The following is a 20,391-nucleotide window of genomic DNA, read 5'->3' as shown; positions in this document are numbered from 1 at the left end:
GCAACAGGAACACCTTCCTGATATTGCTTCTCTCCCTATGATGAAAATATCCATAACCAACTTGGTAATAGATCTGCTCCCTCTATGCTGTTTCCTGGGTGACCTTGGATGAGCCCAGGGTTTTAAAATCTTTCTCCTGTGCCCAAGCCCACATATTCAACTGTGCAATGGCCGTGTCTACTTGGGTGACACACAGTCATATCGATTTCAATGTCCTAAGCTGAAGTTCCCCCTCCAAATCTGTTCTTTCTCCTGTATTCTTTATGTCAGTAAATGATGATCTTTGATCCCAGCCAGAAATATGAGTGTTCTGTGGATTCCACCCCTGCCCTCACTTTTCAATTTTTAATGAATGACCCAGTTCCTCTCTTGTCTGCTGCGTCACTGTCTCTTCTAATCCTCTCTTCTCCATCATTCCCCCTGCCACTAAGTTAGCTAGCTCCTCCAGATCTTGCATTTTCTCACTTTTACCGCAACAAACACAACCCAAGCAGTTACCTTGCTTTCAGGCTAATCCCGTCCAATCTGAAGCTGCCAAAGTGATCTTTCTAAAATGTTTTTGTGTTTATCAACAACTCAGACTCACTAGCAAAGCACACAAAGACCTTTGAGATGTGACATTGCTGAACAAAACTGTTGGCAGCCCTAGAAAGGCAGTGTATTTGATGCCACTGTGCTGTTCCTTCTACCTGGAAAGCCCTTCTAGTTTCTGTTAAAAAACTCCTGTTCATCCTTCACTGCCCAGTGAATCATGGGTCATCTTATTAGTAAAGACTTTGCCATCCACCTCCTCCCCAACTTGCCAGCTCGAGTTTGCTCCTCCTTCTCCTTCTCATAATAGTCAGTCCATCATAATGTTTTATATGTTGCATCGTAACATTTAACGCATTGACTTCTATTGGCTGTTTTGCCTGGCTGTTCACCTCGCTACGCTGTAAGGTCCTCAGGGCAGAGACTGTTTCCGATGGGCGTAGCACAGTGACCAGCAAGAGAAGACGCATTTGGTAAATGTTGAACAGAATCTGTTTTCCTTTTTCCGGAGCGCAGAGCATGCATGAAAGAGATTAATTTACTCCACATGGGAAGTTGCCCAGGCTTCCCAAAAGGTCAGGTCTATATAAAGTGTTGTTACTTTTTTCCCCCTCCTTTCCTTTAGTAAGACATTAAAAAGAAAAGCACAGCTTAAAAGCTGGGACCTAGGGAACCTGTCTCTAATGTGAAAAATGATTGCAGAATCAGATTCATACAGCACCAAAGCCATTCCCTAGGGCAGTGCTTCTCAAGGTGTGGTCCCCAGAACTTGAAAATTGCACGTCTTGGGGGGTGATGGAAATGTTAGCTCTCTTGATTGTGGTGCTGATTTCATGGGTGTCTACACCTATCAAAATTCATCAAACTGTACATCTGAAATATGTGTAGTTTACTGTACAGGAACCACACCCACAATAAAGGTGGTAAAAAAAAAAAAAGTGTGGTTCCTGAGAGCAGCAGTGGCAGCATCACCTGGGAACTTGTTACACGTGCAAATGATTGGACCCCACCCCAGACTTTCTGAATTGGAGACGCTGGGATGGGGTTTAATGCTCTGGTTTAACAAGTCCTCCAGGTGTTCCTAATGGTTACCCTAGTTTGAGAACTACTTCCCCTGGGGATTTAAAAAAAAAAAAAAAAACCTACAGAAGGATATCAGCATTTATAGAGCGCCTCTTATGTGCCAAGCCATGTTAATTTTTGCATTAACTTTTTCACAGTGCCACATTAGCACTTCAAGATTTAATTCTGCTGAGATACCTTGTCTGCTATTTAAAGTTATTTTAGATGCAGCCGTCTGGAGTTTGCTGTAGTATCTGGCCAGGTAAAAATGATACATCCAACACAGTGCTGTCTCCTGGCACTCTCCAGGGGTGATTCCTCGCTTCTTTGCACTGATCTGTGGCACTGAAGTGACACTCAGAATATACTGCCTTGGATGACAGAGGTCTATGCAGCTTGCTTCTCTCTCAATCTGTGAGTTCTTCCCAAGTGTAGACCATGTTGTGTGTGCAGAGGCCTGCACTCTGCTTTAGATAGTAACTTCCACCTCTGAGCGAAACACTAGAAAAGTATCGGTTGGATGAATGAATGAATAAATCTTCCAGCACTTATCATAGTATTATCTAAATTTAGTTTTGTACTATTTAGGTTTGTACTACATAGAACAGGGTTTTTTTTTTTTTTTAAGGTTTTGTCTGAGAAGCTATATCATCTACTTACCTGGAAGAGAAGGAGAGAAATAATTATAGAAATGGAGAACTAACCATGGATTTTTCTTCCTCCTCTACTTTTTTGGTAGCTATTTCTTAAGCCACTTCAGCCTGATTGGTGTTTTAAAGACATAGACACTCAAGTGTGTGGGTTCATTTAACTACCTGGATCCCAGAAGCTAGTCTTGATAATCTGTCTTGAGTATAAGATCTTGTTTGGTTGGAACTACAAGGATCAACACGGGTTGGCATGACCCTAATGTGTCACTATTGGCTTTGGAGGTGCTCTGTTCAGCGACAGACAAGGACATTTCTTTCCTTAAATTGGCCCTCTGTGACACTGCTGTTTTGGATTTTAGGATTAAGCCACCAAAAAAAAAAAAAAAAAAAAATTGAGCACTGACAAGTGAAAGAAACTGTTCTTGCATCCTCTCCCCATAGGCAAAGAGGCCCTTATTTTGGGGTGAGAAATGGCCAGAGTGTAACACAACAGGTCAGAGATACCAGTGGTCAGGAATGGTCAGGAGTGCATGTGCTCAGTCTTCCACTGAGTAGAACGAGTCAGTTTGAAGGAGGAAGATGAAACAAGTCTCGTACCCTATATTCACCCCCACCCCCGGTTACTGCTTTCTCTAGAAATGGAGAATGGGCTGGAAGACTGGCTATTTATTATTTTGGTTTTTTTCCTTGAGATTCTGCACTTGTTTCCATGGACATGGCTAAGAGGGCATCTGAGTGAAAACTGATTTCCCTGCTCTCCTCCTTGCCTTGAACATTATGAATTCTTTTTTTTTTTAATTTTTATTAAAGTCTAGTCTGTTTACAATGTTGTGTCAAGTTCTGGTGTACAGCACAGTCATGCATAGTCATACACATATTCCTCTTCATATTCTTTTTCATTATAGGCTATTACAAGGCATTGAATATAGTTCCCTGTGCTCTACAGTAGGACCTTGCTGTTTATCTATTGTATGTATAGTAGTTGGTACCTGCAAATCTCCAACTCCCAGTTTATCCCTTCCCATCCCCTCTCCCCTAGTAACTATAAGTTTGTTTTCTATGTCTGTGTGTCTCTTTCTATCCTGTAAATAACAAGTCATTTGTGTCGTTTTTTTAGATTCCACACATAAGTGATATCATACGGTATTTTTCTCTCTGATGTACTTCACTTAGTATGAGGATCTCCAGGTCCACTCATGTTGCTACAAATAGCATTATTGTATTTCTTTTTATGGCTGAATAGTACTCCATGAACGTTATAAATTCTTAACACAGTCACCATGCTAGACTTTCCCCAGTCATTGTAAAATTGTCTTTCTGAAGGAATGTAAATATCTGGAGGTTGCGAATAGGGTCTTCTTTGGACTAAAAGGTTTAGCACTTGCCCAGAGTGAGGAACTAATGATATTGCTAATTATAATCCTCTTAGGTAGTTAAAGTAAATATAGAGATGAGTGAAAACTGAGTCTTTATTTTTATAAAAATAGCATAGGAAACATTTTTGTATAAGTGCTACTATTTATATAGCAGGAGTGTTTAAATGAGTGAAAATTCCTAGGTCTGGCAACACAGATGCTCTACACTCTCCCAGCGTCCCATGTGGAGAGTTGTATTTACAGCAGCACTGATAGTGAACTTTAAGGTGTTGTGAGGCTTGAATTCTGCCACACACACACACACACACACACACACACACACAAACACACGCACAAATCCTTAGTTTCTGGATAACAAGGAAAATGGAAAAGCTAGGATGTGTTTAAGAACTAATTCATCAGTTATGTCTTTATCCTTTAGTTGAAAAGAATCTGGGTGCAACAGTTATTCTCTGCAGTGTTGTTTGTAATAGTTGAAAGGGGGCAGTAAGCTAAATGTCCACCCATCGGGAATTGACTATAAATTGATGGATTTATATGATGGAATTTTATGCAACCATTAAAATGTAGGGCACATATACATTACATTAACATGCAATTAACTCAGCAAGATATTGAATGAAAAAGTGGCCTCCAAAATGTCATTTGCAATATGAAACCATTTATGTGAAATTACACATGCCTAATATGTATGTGCATATAAGCAATGAGATTAATGATGGCAGTTCATCCAAATATTTATGGTGAGGATCTCTTGGTGTTGGGTGCAGGTGATAGTTACTCTTTTCTTAGATCTCTTTGGTTTGTTGGAATATTTATGAAAAGACTATCTTTAAAAAAAAATTAACTCAAAGTGTGAAAAAAGAACAGGTTCTATGAGCATATAGCTATGTGAGCTATCGCTCTATGCAGCTTCTGTTTAAAATATGTTTTAGTATTTCCAATGCAATTCCACATTGCTACCCTTTTTCATGTAGAAATATGTTTAACTGATAGATGACCACCTAATTTAATATTTCTGTTTTTTTTTAAATGTCACAGTAGAAATAATTATATGATTCATAAAGGAGAAAGAAAAATAGAAGAAATGCACTAACATTTTATGGTTAATATCAGAGAAATACAGATGTAACAACAAGAAAATCGTAGGAGACAGAGGGATGAATAAAGATGTACACTAAGAAAAAGATGAGAAATGCCCTGGAAGAGAACTAAGGATAAATGCAAATACCAAGAAAATTTGCAAAATCCAAAGAGACAGGACAACAGAGTGATCCGCCCTTGTAACGAGCACGCATTACATGTTATAATAATTTAAACTGAGGATTTGACCCCACAACAGTCGTAAAAATTTCATAGATGAACGTTTTTAACCTTCATTTTGTATATGAGAAATGAAGGCCCTGGGAGGGACAAGCACGTTGCCTTAAGTCACAAATTTGCTGGTGTGACTGGCGATCTCTTTACCCTTTACCAGGCATCCTTAAAGTTGTTTTATTTAAGCCTGAAAATAATTCTGGGGAGTATTACCTTGTTTGTTTTACAGATGAGAAAATCAACCTCACAGTCACAAAGTAGCTTGCCCCAACTCACGTACCTATTACATAAACTAATCCGGACTCAGATTTCTTCACCCTAAGTCCAGTGTTTGCTTGTTTCCTTTTCTTTCAGCACTATGGAGAATAACTTGCAATAGAAAGGGAAAATATAAATAAAATAAGCAAAGGGATAGAGATGAAAGCTACAAAAAAGAAAAAAATCTTTCCAAAATTAACAATCACTTGTTTCAACATATGAAAATAAATTACTTTCATTTGCATGAAATGACTATTTTGGGCCAGTGCAATTTTCCCCAAATCAAATATTGATGAAACCCAGTAAATTCTGTCCCTTTTAATCCAAGTTGAACTTTTTTTTTTTTTTTTAACTTTTCCAGAGGTAAATAAACTATCCTTCCAAAACCATTTCAATTTTAGGGGAAAATGAGAAAGACCATGCAAGAGAGACAAGATTATTGCCTTGATTTATAAACAGTGCAGAATTCAGACTGTTTTTCATCGCTGTCAAAAACAGTACCGTACTTTCAATGCAACTTGATGCCAGTTCTGATTGTGACTTTCCTCTGGTATCTATGGTAACAAACTTTACTGCAATCAGAACTACATAAAAACTTTTTGCGTTGAAACAGGCAAGGGAAAAAGAAAAAAAAAACATGGCTCTGTGTGCCTGATACACATAGTAGGAGCTGAATAAATGTTTACTGAATGAAACAGTAAAATAAAAATAGCCTCAGCCATACAACTGCATGCTAATCCGATGCGGCGCTAAATTTGCATATGCAAACATCTTCCTAGGACAGAACAAATTTTAGCAAAACAGTAAGGTGTAGGGTTGTTTTTGCTTCACTTTAGACCCAGATTGTAGCACAAAGAGAGCTAAGTCGAAGGCTTAAATAGCTTAATTGTGCAGCAAGTTAGAAGTTAAAGGGTCAGAGTAATGTTAAGTAAATGAAGCTGTTTTGGAGAAAACCTGTAATGCTGCATTCCAGGTCTCCAAAGGCACAGTGCCATTTTTGTGTGTGTTAAATCAGTTTAAGGCCAAATACTGGTGTTTGCTGACTTCCAGAGCTTCCTTATGTTTCCAGTCTTTCCAAAGCAACGTAGCCAAGCACACGGTATCTAAATCTGGTGGGCTGCTTCTGAGATTTTGCTTGGAAGGTATTTAAATACAGTATTTCTTTTCTTTTCTTTTTTTTTTGCTTTTAGCCTATAATCTGGTCTGTTTTCTAAAAACTGTAGGTTCTGGCAGTTGACCATTTACATTTTAAAAGATGTCTGAAAATTTTGATCCAGGCGTGGCGGGTGTCTCTTGTGAGATCATGGAAGCCTTTTAACGTGGAAGAGAAAGGCTGTATCTAGATGTGTGGACTAAGAGGTTTTAACATATGTATCAATCAACTCAACAAATATGTACTGAGTTCCTGCTATGTGCCAGGTACTGTAGAGGCACATGGTAAGCAAACAAACAAATATGCAAACAAAAATTCTGCTCTCCCAGAGATGACATTCTTCTGGGGAAACCAAAAACAAACAGAAGTAAAATAAATGGAAGGTTAGATGGTAGAAAGTGGAATAAGATAAGGCAAAAAGAAAGGGGCTGATTTTAAATAGAAAGGTTACAGAAGCCTCACTAAGAAGGTGGCATTTGAGCAAGGACCTGAAGGGGTACAGGAGAATGTGAAGGACACAGCAGGTGGGAGAGCATTCCGGGCAGGCTGGACAAAAAGAGCAAAGGTCCTGAGACAGGAGCCTCCCTTATGTGCTCTAGGAATAGCAAGATGGCCAATGTGGCTGGAGCAGTGAGCCAGGCAGAGGGAAGTGCAGCTGATGGCAAAGAGGTATTGGCGTCTGGGAGAGGAAGTGGGAGGCAGATTGCGGAGGGCCTTGTAGACCAATGCAAGAATTTAGCTTTTGTTCTAAATGAGATGGGAGAGTTTGAAGCAGAGAAGTGGCGTAATCTGACCTAGGTTTTAAATGGATTGTTTAGGCTGTTGTGTTAAAATAAATAAATAAATAAAAAGACTGAAGGGTGAAAGGACAGAAAAAGGAGATATGTATAGGAGGCTGTCATATTAATCTGGACAAGAAATGACAGACTGGCAGTGGCAGAAGTGGTGTGATGTGTCGGATTCGGGGCATCTGGTAGCGGTGACTGCACTCTTAATGGATTGGATGTGAGGTGGGAAGGAGGAGTCAACAAGGATGCCAGGCGCTTTCACTGGAGCAAAGAGAAGTATGGGGTTGCTCTTAACCAAGAAGGAGGAGACCGTCTTCTTCACAGAGTTTTGGGAAAAATATCAGGAGCTCATTTATGGACATATTGAGGAGGTATCATTTGAATATATGAGTCTGGAGTTCAGAGGAGATGCTTGGCGTAGAGATGTAATGTAACTGTGATCAGTGACTAGAATCACAGACATTATTTAAAGCATGAGGCTCAATAAGACGTCTGTGGACTGAGGTCTGGGACTCCCAACATTCAGAGGTCAAGGAGGTGAGGAGGAAACTGCAAGGGAGACCGGAAGGCATGGCAAATGAAGGAGGGCAGATTGGAAGCTCAATGAACACATTTCAAGGAAACAGAAAGAAAAGGAAAAAGTGTTTTTTGATGGGCTGCATATATTTACCAGGACATGCCAAAGTGAGTAGAAGGAAGCAAAAGAAGATATTTAACCTTGGTCCCTTTAGCAACAGCCATCTGAATACCTTCTCATGATTCCTGTGACCGGCTTCATAGACATCTCACCGAATGCACAGGATCGTACATCCTTTGGACAAGTCCTGAAAGGAAGCCTATTTTAAACCACCCAATACAAAATTCCCACCATGAATTCATCCAGCAATTTTTCTTGATCATCTTCAATAGCAGGTGACTTCACATTTCCAAAAACTGTTTCTGCTGCTTTGAATTCCTCTCATTAACAGCTTCCATAAAAATGGCCAAGTCGCTGACAACGATACATGAATGGGGTGGATTATCATGCCAACATTATACTGATTTATAACTTTTTGAGTATGTTTCTGAGTTTTCAGAGGTTTATCCTGATCTACATACGCATTCATTCAGGCACTCCAGCATTTGCTTGATTTATATATACTAATTTTTCTCCAAAGGCAGGTTTTTAAATTTTCAAATGTTTGTTTCTTGGCAGCAGCAAGGGAGAGAGTATCTTCAGCTGCTTTTTAAGATGTACGTGTAATTATGTTCTGGTAGAAGGGAAAATAGACAATCAAACAAAGGTAGCCAAATACCATCATAGCAGAATCTTTACAAGAAACTGAAATCCGAGAGCAGAGGTGGCACCCTCCCGCTTCTGGAGGTATGTGCCCATCAGTAAGAGAAAGCCATCTCCGCATTTCCAGAGTCACGAGGCAATCACATTTCATGTGGTTTCCCCAGGTGCCGTCTGTTGACGCCTCTTCCAAGAGGAGAAACTGCTGAGTTGTTCCAAACAGTCCATAAAAATAACAAACTGGCTGAATGAGCAGGCAGAGTCAGGTCCTCGGAAGGGTGAAAAACCCCAGTTTTGGCTGCTCCACGAGTGAGTGTACCTCCCACCATACTTGAGGGACAGATTCAACTCACAGTCCCAACCTGATGTGTGACCAGTTGAAATCAGCCGCTGGAGGAATTGAAACCCTGTGGGAGGGGAGGGGAGGGGAGGGGAGCAGAGCAGAACCAGCAGTGCCTTCCCGATTTTGCTGCCTGCCAGGGTTCCCCCTTCCTACCCCTGGGCAGCACAGGGCGGTTAATAATGCACCCAGGATGAGAAGCCCGAATCAGCACCACGTGCGGTAAGCAGTAGGTAATTACATTTCAGTTGTTTAATTAAGTTTCACTTTCTGGTTGCCTTGGGGGACTGTAGGCAAGGTTTTTTGTTATTGGTTCCCCCGCCACTGCCTTTTTTCTTTTGTCCCCTAGCTAGAAACTGAGCCATTCCACGTTGTGTGAAATGGATATGCAGCCTTGGTATGGGTGGAATGAAGCATCTATAATCATATATTTTCTCTCTTTTGTCTACGTGTGCCACAATCTTAATACGTGGGACAGAAGTTTCATTTAATGGAGACATCATTTTTTCTTTTGTCTTAGGGCTTTTATTCTCCATTAGAATGCTTTTCTGTGCCTTAGCTATCAGCTCAGCACTGACTCCATTATTGTTTGTCCCCCTTTTCTTTAAATACTGTCTTTTCCATTAAAGTCTAAGTAGCTGATAAATTTGCTACACCTACAAGGAAATCGTCTGCCTTTTTCCCCTCAGTTTTGCACATATGCAAATTGTGCATTAGGCCATGTGCAGTAACATGGACGGACCTAGAGATGATCATTAACTAAATGAAGTACGTCAAAGACAAATGCCATATATCACTTATATGTGAAATCTAAAAGAAATCATACAAACGAACTTATTGACAAACCAGAAATAGACTCACAGGCATAGAAAACTTAGGGTTACCAAAGGGGAGAGGGGGGAAGAGATAAATTAGGAGTTTGGGATTAGCAGATACAGACTACTATATAAAAAATAGACAAACAACAAGGTCCTCCTTTACAGCACAGGGAACTACATTCGATAGCTTGTGATAACCTGTAATGAAAAAGAATATGAAAAGAAATATGTATGTATAACTGAATCACTATACTGTACACCAGAAACTAACACGACATTGTAAATCAACTCTACTCCCAACTGAAAAATAAATATACGAAGTGTGCATTAGAATGCTCTACCCTTCCTCAGCACGGCTCTTCGTTCATTCTCTGAAAAATTACCTGTGGACTTACTATGTAAAAGACTGTGTGATGTGCTTAATGGAAGATTTATTTTTCAATACCGTTAGGGTTTAGGAAGACTTAAATATGTCTAAATTTACATGCCTTGACTATTCTGTCCCAGAGGACCCCACTATTACTCACCTCCACAAGCATGATGACTGTTGAGGTGTGTCCTTGGAACATACCCAGCCACAGAGGTGTGAAACCCTGCCATGGGACAGGAAACCTGGACGCGCACCCCGCCACTCAGCACCTAGGTATTAACATGTCACGCAGTTGTTAGCTTCTATCCTGGAAGTCAAGTCAGCCTCTGAAACTTGCGGCCTGTTTATGTGGTCTATTTCATTTTATCAGGGATGCTCAGAATGACGCCGCCATATTGTTTTTGAAAGACTAGTATCCTGGTGAAGTGCAGCTTGGGACTGACAGTGACCCGTCTTCACGGCTTAAAAGGGGTCGTCTGCTCCTTTTCTTCCGAACAGGGTTTCCACTGTGCAGACTTCAGTGTGATGCAGCGACCTCAGAAGCTGTATTCCAGTCAATCCCTTAAAAGATGACACTGTTTGCAGGAGTAATTCACGGGAAAAATATCTCTGTGGTTTTTCCATCACATTTTCTGCCCTTGCCAACTCTCCCTTCCTCTTCCAAACACCCAGGCAGGGAAAGGGCCCTTGCTCTTCTGTTCCTTTCCATGGACTAAAATGCTGTGCACTGAGTGAATTGGCCTGGCACTTTCTAGGCCTCTTCTATAGCCTGTCCTCCTCTGGGGTGGTCTCTACCAAGGTCCTGATGCAAGTCAGCTGACACTATTTGTTTTGGACACTAAAGAGTAAATACTATAGTTTGTTTACATAGCCATCTGCATTCCTCAGGATCATGTGAGAGCCTCCCTGTGATTAAGTCCCGGCTCTGCAGTCTTCTAACTTTTTGAAAGTCAGAGGATCTTGCTATTCAGAATTCCTCTCCTGACAGATGGTTCTACGTTTATGGCTGAAGAAAGGTGTATTTAGGTATTTAGCGCCCTAAATATGTCGATGATTTGTACTCCTTTTAACCTTTTCATTTCAGAAGCATCTTAAGCAGTGGTCTGGGACCACAACTCCCTATTACAGGGGCAACTGCCATTTCTAATGCTTCCTCTGTGGACCCTCCTTTATTAGCTTGTAAGATATAACTGACAAGTAAGGTAAGAGTGGATGAGGAGAGATTCCAAAGTGGATAAAATGAAGCTGAGGGAAATGCAGACAGCTTGCCCAGTGTGACTAAGAGGGTCAGGAATAGAACCCGACTCCTCATAGAACACATTTTTGTGTGGGTGGCACAAAAGAACGGGACATGTTAACAATCAGAAAGATCTCAAGTTCAGCCATAAAGCATATTTGTACACACTGTTGCATATTGTGTTCGAATGACTTATTTTTGCCTCAGTCTGTTCCAGTGCACATTCCTGCCAGAGGTAGGTATTGGTTTAGAGATGATTTTTTTTCCTCCACAGCATGCGAGAGTCAGAGTTTCCAGAGACTGAACTGAGTAGGGGTCATATAAGACTTGAACACCTTGTAACCTTGTAACCAATTCTGCGACAACTGGCAACCTGTTGGTTTGGGAGGGGACTTTACAAACCCAGCCAGTTTCCATGGGGATGAATGGCTGCTGATGAAATGTGGGCAGACGTAGGATGTCAGCCCAGGCAGGAGACGCTCGGGCACGCGTGGCCACAGCTCAAGTTCTAGGATCGAGGGAAGGGATCAGGCTCTCACGTGAATTAGAGTGGTAACCAACATTTATTTCCTGGGGTGGTGGGCGTGGGTGTATCCCAGTGGTTGAGGACATGCAGGAGATCCTAGGTTCAATACCCAAGTATTTCCCAGGGATTTCCGTTCATTAATCTCATTTTTTCCTCACAAAAGCCCCAAGGAGGAGGCATGTGAGTACACTGTTATAGGGCATTTATAAAGGCACAAACAGCCTCAGGGAGATAGCTACAGGATCAAGGTTACACTAGTAAACAAGGCTTGTAGAACATCCAGGCAGGTCTCTTGACTCTGAATGGGGTGCCTTTTCAATGAGCCCAACCACTCTGACAACTCAAAGTGTTCTTGTGGTCACACCAGCTTCCCCCTAACTTCTGCAGAGCCAAAGTACAGACGGAAGGCGCTTCCCCTATGCTGAGGGCTCTGTAAAATGTCAGGACCCCACTCCCTGCATCTTTTCCTTCTTTCAGAGCCGTCTCAGCTCTTCCAGGGTGTGAGTGCGGGTTGCGGGGTGGGGTTGTCCGCCTCTGGGGTCCTCATCCTTCACAGTGGACATCAGACTTCCTTTTAAGGTGCTGTGTATGATTCATTAATAGTTTGATTTTTTTTTTTTTGCAAGATACACAAACATTTTTTGATTGAGAAACGTTGTAGAAATGCCAAACATATTATTGTGATGAAATAACAATGACTAATATTGCTGTTAAATTGTTGGAATTATACCCGCTTCAGCCTCTTTTTGATTCAGTGTGTTTATTTTGATGTGTTTCATCTTGCCTTTCAAGTGGCCTTAATGGCTTTGAAACCTTAGCAAACAGTGTTGTTCTCTCACAGATCAAGTTTCTACTTTTAGCAGCCATAGGAAGTATATTCAAAACATACCTGAATTAGACACGGTATTTTAGAGAACATTTTATTCTTACTGATTTGTAATTAAAAAAAAACAAACTGAATACATCCCAGTTGATTAAAGAAGTGATAATACAACCAATTGTAGAGTGAAGGAAGTACTCTTGAGAAATAAATTGTTTATGTAAATATTACAATACCATATTGCTGTACTCAGTCAAATACATAAACTGGAATAGGAATTCTTAAACTTTTAACTCCTGGGGAAGCAGTTTGCTACTAGACAACAGTATAATGATTACTGTCATACGTAGCCGTATAGAGGTCTATACTTACAAAGATTCAAAGGCAGTGCAAATTCTTGGGTTTATTAATGGATGCTAGGATTGAAACAAAGCAAGAAAATGCAGGAAGGTGAGATTTTAAAAAGGCACTTGCAATCAGTTGAGCTAAAATACTTGGGTGGTAAATAGAGCATTGGAACAAGAGTTTTTTAAAAAATGGATTAAATTAAAAATTTTAATTTTAATGTAAAAAATTAATTTTGACAGGGAAAAAACAAGAGGAAACAAAATGAACAGGAATCAAAATCCTGGGGAAGTTTTTTTTTTCCCCTTTGATTTCTGTGAATTCTATTTCTGTAATAGATATGCTCATTGAGGCTTAAGTTTAATCTGTCTCTGAGAACATTATAAATTACCTTAAGTCAGCACCTTTAGAAAAGTACAGAACTGACTTTATGACTGAGATCTCTGTTTTATCATCACATCCTCTGTATAATTTTAATCTATTTAAGTTTCAGTTTCATACTTTTAGTGACACTGACTTCCAATCAGCGGTGCTCAAATTTTGGTGCAGGTCATAATGTCCCAGGATGCTGGTGAGCTGTGCAGATTTTTTGGGTACCATCCCCAGATGTTCTGGTTCAGTGCCTCTTGGGTGGGACCCAGCCAGATGCAAGGACTTTTGAAAACACTAACAGAGACCAGGAGGGAAATGGCTCTGTGAGTCAGAAAATGCCCTTGATTTTTATGAACTCTGACTCTATCAAATATAAATTTTAAAATTTGAAGTTTTGTTCATGGTGATCTATTGGAAATATGACCTATGATGTGTTGGTGGAAAAAGAATTATAAAATGGTCTGTGATTACCTAATTACTCCCCCCCTAAAAAATAGTTTAAAAAATTGTTTGTGATTAGATAACTTGGTGGCTTATAATCAAACTTTTTAGAACATAAAGGTGAAAGGATGACCTGATCCAACTTTTCATTTTATTGACGACCCATATGAGGTTCAGGGAGTTGAAGTAACTTGCACAGTGTCATGTGCTCGCCAGTGACCATGCAAGATTAGTTTACTCTTTCCGTTCCTTATGTTGCATTTCTCTTAAAACTCTCTGCAAATGGTCCAGTATTATAAAAAGAACTGAGGGTAAGGCAAGCATCCCATTAGCTGATACCTTTGCTTTCTGCAGAAAAATAAGATTAGTGACTTGGATAAATAAATATATTTATCATATATATATATATACACACACATATATATATGTATATATATATACACACACACACACATACACACACACACACACACACACATATACAGCTAAAAAAAAGCAATTGCATGGTTACGACTATATGGTATGTCTTGTCTTTCCTCTAAATAAATGTCATGAACCAGGGGATGAAGTAATGATGCTAAGTTGCTGCAGACAGAAAATTCTGAAATGAGGCTGTGGGTAGAACTCAGTGGTAGATCTCATGCTTAGCTTGCACAAGGTCCTGGGTTCAATCTGTAGTGCCTCCATTTAAATTAATTAATTAAAATAAATTTTAAGAAAGAAAATTCTGAAACAAATTCTGAGGCTCCAGGATATGCTAATAAATTGGTTTTGCCTTCTGAAGCATATTACATTTCACCTGGATTTTTCAAAACTGCCTTCTGCCTGCAAAGCTTTCTAAGAATAGATAGCTTCTCATTCGATCTGCCTCCCTCGCCAAATCAATTGGGATTTTTTTTTTTTTTTTTTTTTTTTTTGGCAGGGAGAGGGGCTCCAGATAACCCCGAACTGACTGATAGTGTTTAAAACAAGTAGAAATTTCTCTTCTCACATTACAGTATTTTTGGACATAGGTCATTGTTGGTGTAAGTTTAGTAACTCAGTAATAACAAGGCTCAGAGTCAGCATCTCTGTGATTCTCTTCTCTCTCTCATAGTCTTAGATTGCAGGGGCCACACTGGCATTCAAAGTGGGATGAAGGGATGGGCAAGGGAGAAGAGGGGTGAGAGCGGGTGTGATGTGACAGAGCGTCCGCCACACTCTTGGTTCTTGAAGAAACTGCTGTTACTCCAGCATCACCTGAGCACTGCCTGGCTCTTCCGTGGCACCTCCAGTTCCAGACCTTCTCTCTCCTTTTTCCTCCTCTTCTACCAGCATCCTTCTAGACTCTGCTCCTTTGCCCCCAGCACACTCCCCACACACACACACACACACACAGAGTGACCACTTGCCCAGGCAGTTGGAACCTGCATTTCAGAAGAGTCCTTCAGCTGACTGGCCTGTAGGAATGTGCACAGGTGTCCCCAGGGTTCTAGGAAGTCTTGCTGAATAAGCTTTCTCTGTGGTTGTCCAGCCACCCTTCCTCCCTGCTTCTTTAAAAGAGTGATTGAATCCAAACATGACATACTGATGTTTAAAAAAAAAAATCAGAAGTGAGTATCTTGCAAGTGTATTCTAAGGCTTTTCTTCAGGTAACCTTTCTATTGAACCATAGAAAGATTAAAGACACCTTCTGTCAGACTCAGGCCCTGTCATTCATGTTGAGATCATTCGGGAAAAGAGGTGCTGACACCTTTACTAAGAGGAGTCAAGGGTTTCCACGCAGGAAACTGGTTTGATGACAGTGCACTCGCTGACCTGTCAGTGAAGCTAGTCGGTACCCGAGATCGCCTCTCTTTTTGACTTCTGACTTTTGTGTGTGTGTCGGGGGAATCTTCTGAGTCATGGTTAGCCTTTCGAGCCCCATTAAGCTAGAAGGAACCCCTGGATGGTTGCATAAAATGGATTTTGTTGTCCTCAGCCTCCCTACAGGAGGCTCACAAGTCAGTTCACAAATGGAAACTCTAGACAGACAACTGGAGGTAAAGACACCTCTGTGTGTAAATACTTCCAGACGCAGACACATTTTTCATTTCACTCTCTGCAGGTTTCATTTTCAAGGGTCATAGTTGGAAGCAGTGGAAGAAAGTGCGTTAGGATCTTTTGTCCCGGTTTCCCATCCGAGGGAGGCTGACTTAGAGTTGCAAGGGGAAGACACTGTCTAAAAAATAAATCTTCATCAATCCTCTGTCGTCTATCAACACATGCTTTTCGGAAGAAGAAAAAGAAGAGACATCTGAGGAAAACAGGGCTGAGTTGGTGGAACATCTTGAAAAGGAGGCTGGTCCCCTCTTAGAAAATTAAAAAGACATGCGGGCAGCCTGGGAAGAGTCTGCGGTTGTTCAGCAGGGGAGCATGATCGAGATAAAACAACAGTCTGCAATTATGCTGACCCGAAGGTGGTTAGGACTGTCTTCACCCTTTGAAAGGGTTCCTGAACAGAGTTACAAATGGTTTAAAAAAAAAAAAATCATCGGGCCAACAAAAAAATGCCACTTGGCCTGTAGAATATTCTTTGTTCCCATCTAGCAAGTCGTCCCCCTGTTTCCTGTGGGTCATCTCCCCTTCTCCTGCAGCTTCCTGGACAAAAGGCTAGGATACCGGCATCTGCCGGAAGCAAAAACATGCATTTCAACCAAATAAGTGAATACAAAGGAATGAAGGTCTGAGGACACCACTTCGCCCTCATCCTCACCGGCTGACTTCCATTAGTCCTCTCTCATTATTGCTGGGTTTTCGGCCTTAGGCAGATGGGCCTTGGCTCGTGGGTGATTTGGAGTCTACTGATACTGCTGGGATGAAGTGTGGACCATCTTTTCAGCTTCAGGTCTGAGCTCACAGAGTTAGACCACTGTGTCTCGGGCTTAGGTGTTGACTCAGTCAGTGAGGCTCCTCCGTGGTGGTGCCTGGACCACTGCCCAGCCACGTGGAGGCGGGAGTGGGAGGGAGCGTGGCTTCCCTCTTTGGAGAAAGCATGTGCAGGGCAGAGCGAACGGGACCCTAATGAGAACCCTAATGAGAACGTTCACCTCCCGGCTCCTCTGGGCCACGGGGCGGTGAATAACAACAGGATGTGGGTTTTAAACACGTGGAAGCTTCTTCAAGCTGCCTCTTTCAGTTTCCTTCTTTTTTAAGGTACTAGAAAATAAAATTCACAGATTTGAAGCCAACAGTTTTTTTCTTGCCACCAGTAGGTTTTTTGGGGTCATAGTTTTTATCTCATATCAGGACTAGATTCCTTTCATGTTACTACAAGCCACTCAGGTAACTGAATTCGTATATTGAATTAGCACAGTATGCAAATGAAAACACAGGATATTGATGACACAGGCCAAGTCCGATGCACACTACAGGAGTTTCACTTTCTGTGAATGTGGAAATAGATTGTACTCACCATCTATTGCTACCTCTGGACTTAGCTGATGGTTTCCATGAACGAGACCAAAAGATGTCAAAAGCCGCAAGCGTGGGGTTATAAAAATCAAAGACATTTCACTCTAAATTAATTTCTTTTCAAAGAACTTGTGAGATTTGAGCAGGCCATAAAGTTAGGATCAAACAGACACATCTGCATGCCCCCCCTTTTTTTTTTTTTATCAGAGGCTGGAGAAATCAGAGACGGGAGAAAATGAGAGGGAACTGACTTCCACTCTTTGTATTTTCTGTTGTTACTCCAATCCTCACCCTCCTTTCACTGTCCCCTTTGCTCCCCTACCAATCCATTCTTTCTTTTCTGTTGCTGGCTTTCTTTCCTGTCCCATCTGTCTCTGCATCTCTTTTTACCTAGCATTCTCCTTTTCCCATCACCCTTAGGCCACAGAGTTAAGGGAGAATACAAAGAATGGTAGGATTTGTGAGCAGAGAAATATTGTAGGTTTTTTTCCCCTTTAATCTCAAGTTTTGAGTTGTCTTTGCGCTTGAAGGATGCACATGGTAAAAAAGAATGTTGCCGTTTCGATTCACGTTGTCTTGAAACCTCAGATTCTTTTCTAGTTTTTCTCTAGAACGAAGACTTTGTTGGATTGGAACTCTGTGCTTACTGAACAAATACCTTGAAACGGAAACAATTCCAAGTCATGTATCAAAGATTCACTTTGACGTGTATTTACTAAATGCCTGGCGTGCCTGTGCATTCTGTTTATTCATTATAACAAGATGGAGTGAATTCAGATTATATGCCAGCCTCTCTGCTCTGCGTTGAAAATCTGAAATTAAATAAGTCACAAGATTCCTACCTTTAAGAATTTATGGTCGAAAGGAGGAGAAAGGAGTATAAAAAGATCAATTTCAGGGTGAGGAGAAAGTGTTCTGGTAGCACAGAGAGCTGTGATTTTAAAAAAGATAATGCAAACCTGTCATCTCTTGCTTGGTGGAATAGATGGACTCCAGGAAATTTGGCATTAAAACAAGTTTATGTAAATTGAGCCATTTCCTTACAACTCTCTATCAAATTGGAAGTGTTTTCCCACAGAAAAGCTGCCCAAAATGCTGAATGCAAAACTCGAGGGCCCAGGAAATTTATCTTGTGCCTCGATTTGGCCTCCTGGAAGTTGGATCTTTACAAGGCAATCCCAGCCTTCATTTGCAGTCCCCATCCTGCCGCCCACTGTTTTCTTGAACTAAGTTTCTGTTTCTGGGATTGCCACTCTCTTGGGACCAGAACTATCCCCTTCGTTCTTACTGGGACCTCCTCTGTCTTCACACTCAGCCTCTGGAGCTCTGTTTCCCTCCGTGTCTGTTGAGAGATTTACAGCTGCTCAGTAGTCCAAGAAGATGTATCCCAGCCTGGTACGCTCTGTGGTTTCAGATGTGTAAAAATGAGTGACTTTCTGTCTTCGCCCGTCTAGCTTAAGAATTAATTTAGGGTGATGGGTGCCTATGTGTATTCATTTGTTTAATAAATACGTACTGGCTGCCTGCAGTGGACAATCAGAACTCAGTTCCTAACCTCACGAGTCGACCACGTAGCATGGGGAGACGGGCGCTAAATACTCACGTGTGTGTAAGTGTGACAGGGGCCGCTATGGAGGATGAGGGTAGGTTTCTGTGAACACGTATGGGGGAACTGAGTTTGCCTGAAGGTGTAAGAAGATCAGGAAAGGCTTCGCTAAGGAGGTGATGTTTAAACTGAGATCTGAAAGGTAAGTGAGTAGGGGACTCCTCCAGGCAGGAGGAGGAGTAAAGCTCTGGGGGTGGGAAGAAACTTGATAGTTTTGGGGAACTGAGAGATCGGCGTGGCCAAAGGGAAGAGAGCAAAAAGGAGAGTGAAGCAGCGGGGACCAGGATTAAGCCCACAGGCTCTGGGATCAGATTTTCTGAGTTAGAATCCTGGTTTCACAGCTCTAGCAATTAGAAATACTTTTGGCTCCAAATAACAGAAAGCCTGCCTCATTGACGCTAACATATGAAGTACAATGTAAGTATATTGTCCCCACAAACAAAAAGGCTGAAAATAGACAGTCGAAGGTTGGTGTAAGGCTCGTGAGTTCATCACAGGCATCCCCAGCTGTCGCCTGCTGAGTCGGAAGTGGCCCCGGGCGTGATGGCCCCATGGGAGGCCAGAGGCCGGGGAAAGGGGTGGACTGGGAGGTTCTTTTAGCAGAAAAGTTAGAAGCTTCTCAGAAACCCTCTGGTGGACTTCTGGCTACGTGTCGTCAGTCAGAACACAGCCCAGATAGTAAGGAAAGCGCGGGAAGTGAGAATGTCGATTTACCAGCTGTGCTCCCGGAGGCAGCCCAGTGAGGAGGTCATGGGGAGTGCATGTTGGTTCCCTCAGTAAACAGCGCCTAACTGATGTCATCCTCTAGCATTCTCTGGCTTTATGATCTTCAGAAAGTAACTCAACTTCTCCAGTTCCTCATCTGAAAGATGGGGACACTAAGAGTCTCCACCTCAAAAGGAATGTTCTGAGGTTAATGGAGAGAACTTTTGTGCTCGGTACGTAATAAGCATTCAACCCACATGAGCTCGGACAGGATGCTTGACAGGTGTAGGCAGCAGCTGGACCATGAAGTGCTCTGTAAGCCATATTGATGATTTTGTGTTTATGCTTAGCACAAGGAGAAGGTATGAGAGCACTTTTAAGCAAGGAGGCGGCTTCATCAGATTTGTGTTTTCAAAAGAGCCTTCAATTTCTCCTCTAACAGAGAGAGCCCATTTTGTGACACCGCAGATTTGTAACTGAGCAGGACCCTGTGGGGCTTTCCCAGGACAGACGTCTCCCCCATATCCTCTGCTGCAGCTCCTCTCTGAAGTACCCAGATAATAGGATCTCATGTATAGTTACTGAGTTTTCACCACCAAAGAGAAGAAATGAACTACTTGATCATCGAGAGCCTGTGGCCCCCAGACCTTCTGGCGCCTAGGGGTTGATGGTGTTGACCTGTTACCTAGACATCAGCCCATCAGAGAAATGTGCACAAGCTGATCACATACCCTGTGACCCACACCCCCCTCCCCCAACCTGGCCTTTAAATATGCTTTGCTGAACCCCTTAGTGGGGTTTGGGGTTTTCTGGGGCATAAGCCACCCCATCTTCCTTACTTGACCCTCACAAAACCTTTCTCTTCTCCAAACTCATGTTTCAGTTTGTTTGGCGTCACGGTGCAGCGGGCACACAAACTTGCCTTCGGTAACAGATTGTCAGCACCACGCTTTGCTTACCTGTATTTG

The 20,391-nt window shown here is 41.8% G+C and overlaps 1 protein-coding gene across 2 annotated transcripts in view; it reads left to right on the top strand.

Moving 5' to 3' along the window:
• The window catches only part of MAML2 (mastermind like transcriptional coactivator 2), a 342,067-nt gene that overhangs the window by 59,405 nt on the left and 262,271 nt on the right, over nucleotides 1–20,391 (top strand). The gene's annotated exons all lie outside the window — the stretch shown is intronic.

Source organism: Camelus bactrianus, chromosome 10 (assembly GCF_048773025.1).
Source record: "Camelus bactrianus isolate YW-2024 breed Bactrian camel chromosome 10, ASM4877302v1, whole genome shotgun sequence".
NCBI lineage: Eukaryota > Metazoa > Chordata > Mammalia > Artiodactyla > Camelidae > Camelus > Camelus bactrianus.
This window is presented reverse-complemented; position numbering and strand designations above follow the sequence as displayed.